Genomic DNA, 7,172 nt, shown 5'->3' with positions numbered 1-7,172 from the left:
TTCATTTTCACATTGCAGTGCCCACAGCTGTTTTCAGGAACCTTGTCCTTCTTCTAGGACTGGAGCATTAGTAGTGTGCAGCACAGTGTCTCCACTCTAAGTTGTTTACAAGACCATCTTACTGTCTCCTCTTTAAGTCTTGTGCTCCTTGTGGGTTCATCTCTCTCCTCATTTCAGGAGGCTTTATTACCTTCTTCATGGAAGTGAAACATTTAAAAATGTGAAACTTGGCTGTTAGAGAATCACAATGAGGTTGTGGCCTCTGCGGTGTCTGGGCACCTAAAGAGCACTTCCCTTCCTCAGGGGAGGAGGATGGCCAGAGCCTGCTCCAAAACTGGCAGTACCCGATCAAGCAAGGGCCAAGCTTCCACCTGATGTTAACCCTGCAGCTCCAGTGAGACAATTCAACAAATCTCTTCTAGTGCTGCATCTATTTACTAGCAAAATAATTACTTTTTTTTTTTTTCTAACTGGTTTTCTTTAAGGGATGGTAAGTTGTTGCTTTGCTCTGGGTGGGAAAAAAAAATCAAAAGAAGAATCAAATGATTCACAATGAGGTTGTGGCCTCTGCGGTGTCTGGGCACCTAAAGAGCACTTCCCTTCCTCAGGGGAGGAGGATGGCCAGAGCCTGCTCCAAAACTGGCAGTACCCGATCAAGCAAGGGCCAAGCTTCCACCTGATGTTAACCCTGCAGCTCCAGTGAGACAATTCAACAAATCTCTTCTAGTGCTGCATCTATTTACTAGCAAAATAATTACTTTTTTTTTTTTCTAACTGGTTTTCTTTAAGGGATGGTAAGTTGTTGCTTTGCTCTGGGTAGGAAAAAAAAATCAAAAGAAGAATCAAATGATTCCTACTTCTTCTGAAATCATGGTTTTGTTATGCTGAATAGCTGCAAACTACTTGCAATACAATGTAGAGTAAATAAGAGATGCCACTAACTGAAGTGTAAACTGAGCAAAATGTGGGGAGCTCTCAGCACAACCTAATTTAAGTTGTTTGAAGTGAGATTGGACAGAACTCCAAGGTAAGAACACAAGGTGCTGAGTTTCAGGTCTCAGACAAACCCAGTGGTCAGCAAAAGTCTTTAAGATGCTCAGATGATCTTAATTTTCAATACAAGTAATGTAATGTGTGTGCTGTAGGTGCCAGAACTGTCAGGCAAAGAGGATGGGAGGGAATATGAAACCCTGTAGAACAGGATTAGGCAGGATTAAAGTCTGAAATGATCACACTGCACCGGGTAGCAGATATTGCCACAGCCAACTCAGTACAACTCAGTGGGACACTTGACATTGCACATTTTCAAGCAGCAAATCTTAAATCTATATTCATGTGGAATCTTCTGCACTCCGTCTGGTGGGAACAGAAACACGACACAGCTTCAGGTGCTGGCTATGGGGAATAAAGCACAGGCTGCTGCCTTGCAGGGACAGATCTCTGCTAGGAAAATGGAAAGCAACTGAATGATGTATGTAATTATGTTTGTTTGCAGGGCTATGTAATTTCTACAAACCCACTGAGAATCCCTTAAACCTGAGATTAAAACCTGCTATAGATACATTTTTAACAACAGTTATCTATATATAATTATATGTACATACGTAGCAGTCGGTGTAATCATGTAATAGCTGCCAGTGCAACAGTCCAAAGCACATAAACATTTACCTTTATAAATTAAACCATATACTTAAGTGCTTTGCTGGACAGGGAAGTACTTAACCATTTTGCTTAAATGTTGGGCTGAGTCAGGTCGGAATGAATCTGAGCTCGTCTCCTTTTGCTGTTGGTATGAATTTACTCCCCTTAGAACTGAGCAGTGTCAAAAAGGTGTTCCAGAGGTGTGTTCTTGCATCAGCATTGTGTGTCATCAGCTCTGTGTACTGGTGCCTGTGCTGCTGGACCTTTGGCAGTGTGGGAGGATCAGGATGCGGGATCCGTGCGGCAGAGCTGGTTGCAGGCTGGAGCTCTTCACCCACTGTTCTTCAGCCTTTGCATCAAACACATCTTTGAACTGCTGCAGATTCCAACCCTGCCAGCCCCTAACCATGAGGTAACTGTTTGCTAGGTCCAATGTGAGTCATAGATGGGGAGGATATTTCTGGTTTCCAATTAAAAAGAAAGAAATGGCGAAGCTCATAATCATGAGCAAAAGGTCTCTGTGCGGTAATGGGAACCAGCTGGTGTGGCAGGCCATTGCAGACTCAAATCTGTCTTTGTTCAAAACGTGGCCCCACCATTATCACGGTTGGAAACAGTCCTTGGTGCTGACACAGTAATGACAGCTTCATGTTTTAGACACATCTAATGGCACTAAGTCCTGATCTTAGCCGGCATTTATCAAGATAAGTAAGCCAGTCAGGCAAGAGCATGGTGGGCTGACTGTACTCCTTTAGATAACGATGTGCGTGTTTCCTCTCTTGGAAGAATAATGAACAGAATATGACTGTCAAAATATTTCTCTCTGGAGAGATTCCAAAATAACTGACACTTACATGAGCTCCGTACCATCAGCACTGTGAGCTTCCTCACAAACCTGGGAGAAGTAAAGCTGTGACCAAGAGATGTGAGGATTTATCCTCAAAGCAAATCAAAGCCTCGGAGATTTGTTTTCTCACAACTCCCTGTAGCTCTCATTTGCAATTGGACCTCTCTTGGGAACAGCTTCACTTTCAAGGACACTGAATGAGATGGTCCTTTAAAAGCTGAGGGACAATCCTGGTGATTTCAATGAGGTTGATTCTCATGTAGCATTGTCTTACACTTGCTTTATCTGAAATTTTCACTAGAATTATCCAGTCCAGCAGAGAATCAGGCCCTGCAAGTTCAACTTTATAATTCTGGGATTTTCCTTCCCAATCTGACTGGAAAATAGCTCAGCTAATGACTTGTCTGCAGAATAGAGTGCATGCACAGACTCATGCAGAGCTTAATGTGCTTGTCTGGTGCAGCCAAGCCCTCTCTTCAGCTCTTTGCCTTTGAGAATTCTGGGAAGCACATCTCACCAGCAAAGAGGCTGCTTCTAGGACCAGCGGCTGTTTTAGGGAGGGTCCATTAAAAAGGCATGGCTGGGAATTTGAAAGGCATTACTGAGAGTGCTGGTGAGCTTCTGTCTAACCCAAAGAGGAGCGTGGTGGGGGTGTTTTGGAGTCAGCTGGTGCTGCTTTGAGCTCAGAGAGGGGTGATGGCCCGTGCACCCGGGATCCGCTGCTCCTGGGACGGAGCAGTGCGCGGTAACGGTAGAGTAAGCACCAGCAATGCTGCAGCACAGGTCAGGGCTGGAATGTGGACACAAAGGGCTCTCCCTGCAGAACAGGTCAGGTCATGCTGCTGATTAAACGTGTCCTGCCAAGGCGTCATAACACTCTCCAGTCTGGGCAGCTGCGAATTAGGAGACCAGGGTTTGCAAGGCTGGATTAAGGTGAGTTTATTCGCTTTTAATTCTTTCCGATGTAGATTTGTCCCTGTTAAGCTGCGATGAACTTACTTTTTGCAGTCAGCGAAGGGCTGACACTCATGCTGATGGAGTGACTCTTGTATTTTTGCTGACCTTTGTTACACGCTATTCACTGCAGTTTTCATTAATTTTCTATATGGGCAGCCAAGAAAATGTCTTGTAGCTGGGGTTAGGATGTGTGTATGTGTCTGTCAACTTTTCAGCTGCCAAGATCCCCCATTTCCTGAGTGTTTTAGGGTTGTCTGGGGGATGCTAAAGATGACTGGGACAGCAGTAAAATAATATTTATAGAGCTATATGTTTGTGAAGGGGACTGTGGTTTTCTAGGTAAACAGTTGCTGGATTATGCAAAATACTCTGTATGTCCATCAAAATCCTCATGTCATGGGGAATATCTCCTACACAGTTTCATAGAGAGCTTCTTTTTAAGTGCTGGTGGTAAACCTGTAATGCTCTGTTAGGTTTTTTTTATAGCTTGCAAAGGTCCCTGATTGATTTTTCACACCTTTATTTCCACAGCAATAAGGTTTTACATACTGAGATGCGGGAAGAAAATAAGAAAAAAAAATATTCACAGGATGTTGAACGTGTTTCACAACCTGAGCCTAAGCTCAGTCCTTCAAAGGCTCTCAGCCTGGGGGTGGGTAAACTAACTAGACGAGAGGTGGAAAGTTTGCACTTTCTCAAGTAAGGGATCACTTAATTTCATCAAAAATGAGGTAATTGGAGCGAATTCCCTGATAAACCCAGCTCAACACGGTGCCGGTGTCAGACGTGGAGTGGCGTGGTCTGGCAGCAGAGCTCAGCCACACCTTGCTGTTCCATCAGCTCCAACACCAGTTGCTGCAGCACTCCCCGAATTGTCATTTCACTTTATTTCTGTGCACGGGCAGGGCAGGGATAAGGGGCTAACTGGGTGTGTGGGAGAAAGGATCTGGTGATGTGGGTTCAGTCCCGGTGCTCCTGCTGCGTGATCTCGGCCGGCTCCAGCTGTGCTGCTCTGCACTGTCCACTCTGGCTGGAAACCCCCCCAGCAGAATGGAAGAGAACACCTGATGGGGTACAAGTGACAGCTATGACCCAGAACCCACCCCAGGAATTGTCCTTACAAGTTACATTGCAGAGATCTGCAAAGCCTTGATGAAGTTTAATGGGCTGTAGGCGGTTTTGCCATTTGCATAGCAGACATCGTTATTGGGGGTATTTCCTTCCATATCTCACAGCAGCCTGTTGGAAGACTGGAGTCCAGCCTGGCTCTCTCAGAGCTTTCGAGTAAACAAACAAGCATGCATCCTACTTAAAAAAAACCCAGACTGGCAATTAAAAAAGGCATCTTGCATTGTGCAAGCAGGAAGGGCTGTAAAACACACTTTGCGGGGAGTCAGTGGAAATGCATTCAGTCTAGTTTATAATCACAGCACAATGAAATACCCCAAACATAAATAGCAAGAAATCAATTTTCCTTAGAAAAAGTAAAATAAAGAACATTAAATGATCATTTGAGTAGATAACTGCAGTTTAGTTGGTGGTATAACTGTCATCTTGCCTGTGCACAATAATGGAATTAATGCAGAGGGGGTATGGTTTAGATGTCTCCTTCTTTACAGTGACAATAACTCCCTTGTTTTCTCTAGTGAGTAGATGTTTATATTCTAATTTTGTCTCTGCAGGCTACATAGAGCCTTAAACTTGCAAAAGGGATTTGTGAGCAGCCTGCTTGTCAAGAACAAATGCTCGTCAAAAGAAATGCGTGACTTATTGACCTTGGGTTCACTGAACCTCCATCTTGATGCTTCCATACCACTAAGGAATTGGCTTCTCTGAAAATTAAAGTTCTCAGATTAGAATAGAGGCTTCAACAAAGGACCTGTGTGGCTTTACAAATACACATTGATTAGAGGACTTTGGGAGAGCTTTATTAGACAAGTGGAATTATGAAAAGCAAACGTTTGAGAAGTAAGAAACGGATTGAGGTCAAAGTTGATGAAAACCAGACTTTTAAAAATACAGAATTTCTTATTTGCATTTTGGCTAAAAATCTTCACTCTTTGTCCTTACCTGTTACATTATTGTGACAGTGTCTGGCTGCCTTATTCATCTTATCAAGGTCATGATGTCCTGTGGGGAGAGGTGATGACTTTCAGGAAGACTCTCTTTTGGTTTGCCCAATATTTGTTTTGTGTTATCCAATTCAAATTAGTTTGTTGCATCTTCCAAGTTTTTATAAGCTTACAGAAATATTTCAAATTCCTACTCTTAATGTCTGTATTTAGTAACTACAAAGCCATGACTTTTTTTTTTGTTTGTTTGTTCTTGACAAAACATCTCTCAAGAAATCAGCCCAAAGATTTCTATGCAAAGTTAGGGCTCTAGTCTTAAGTTGGTGCTCCAACTTTTTGAAGGTTCAGGACTGTGCCTTTTTCTAAGGCACCAAGATGAGTCTTTGTGCTAAAACGAAATTTATAACAGTTTAGTAATTCCCATACAGAACTATGCAGAGGAAGTGCATCCTTCCACTGCAGAACAGTGTATTTGTGCACATGTGCGGCCATGATGTGCATGTGTTAAATACTTCTGTTATGTGTGTACATATCCACAAAACCTGATAGAATGTTATTTAAAAGCATATATAAAATAAAACTGCATATGCTTTTCATATGGTCAGGAAACATCTTCTGTGTGGATGGTAGTTAATTTTTAAAAATCAATTTGCTACATTGGTTCCAAGGTTCTAACACCTATATTTTTTACCTGTTTAATTACAGAGATATTTGTATGATGAGAAAACTCAGAAAACTGAGAAAACTTGTTTTGCTCACCCCATAATCTGCAGTTTGCTTTGATGATAGTATGTCATAATTCCCCCTGGGTGCCAGTCAAAACAAAGACTTTGCCCTGTACACAAGCAGTTCTTGTTTGGATGGTTTTGGTATTTTGAAATGTGGAGTAAAATCCAGGACAGATTATTTCCCTTCCCATAGCTGAATAAGGATAAGGCTGAAAGTGTGAAGAATCTTCAGGCTTAAAGTAGCAGAGGTTTCAATCCCCTTAACAGAGTGCCACTGTGATGCTGCGCTGTATCATGGATAGTTTGAAAGGAAAAGTAGGAGGAAAAAAACCCTCAAAACCTTTCAAACTGTCAACTTTTTGCTGAAAGAGGATTCTTCAAATGCTGTTATCAATGAAACTGGATGGAGAAATATTTCTCTAATATTTTGAAGCTTCTAGAGTTAGAGTACATTTTAGAAGTGCTCGTATTTTCTGCCATATTTTCATATTTCTTTTTCTTCTACCTTACCCCATTGACTTGAATTAATAGGTACTGGTTGGGGCCTGTTACCAGGAGTTTGCTGTAATGGTACTGTTGAATTGCATGACTTAAACTACAGCTGTTGTACTTATGTGCACTCACTGATACCTTTCTGGCTAGAAGAAAGCTTCAATTTTACTTTTGAAACTTAGATGGCTGGACAAAACAAAGTACTCCATGAAATCATATATCACAAAACCTGACAGTCAATACTGTGAAATGCCATTTCCATGACTTGTTCATGACTCTGCTTCACTGCTGGAGCTGATTACTGCCTGTCTTTATGTTCCTGCTGGAGGATCAGTTGTCTGAGCCTGAGATTATGCTCATGTTTAAAGACAAGCTCAAGGTTTGTGATTTGGGATATCAATTAGAAGGCAAGGAGGAGGGAAACATGTTTAGCTG

The sequence above is a fragment of the Corvus brachyrhynchos genome, unplaced genomic scaffold, assembly GCF_000691975.1.
Source record: "Corvus brachyrhynchos isolate BGI_N302 unplaced genomic scaffold, ASM69197v1 scaffold114, whole genome shotgun sequence".
In the NCBI taxonomy this organism is placed as follows: Eukaryota; Metazoa; Chordata; class Aves; order Passeriformes; family Corvidae; genus Corvus; species Corvus brachyrhynchos.
The sequence above is the reverse complement of the archived record's forward strand: the minus strand, read 5'-3'. Positions refer to the sequence as shown.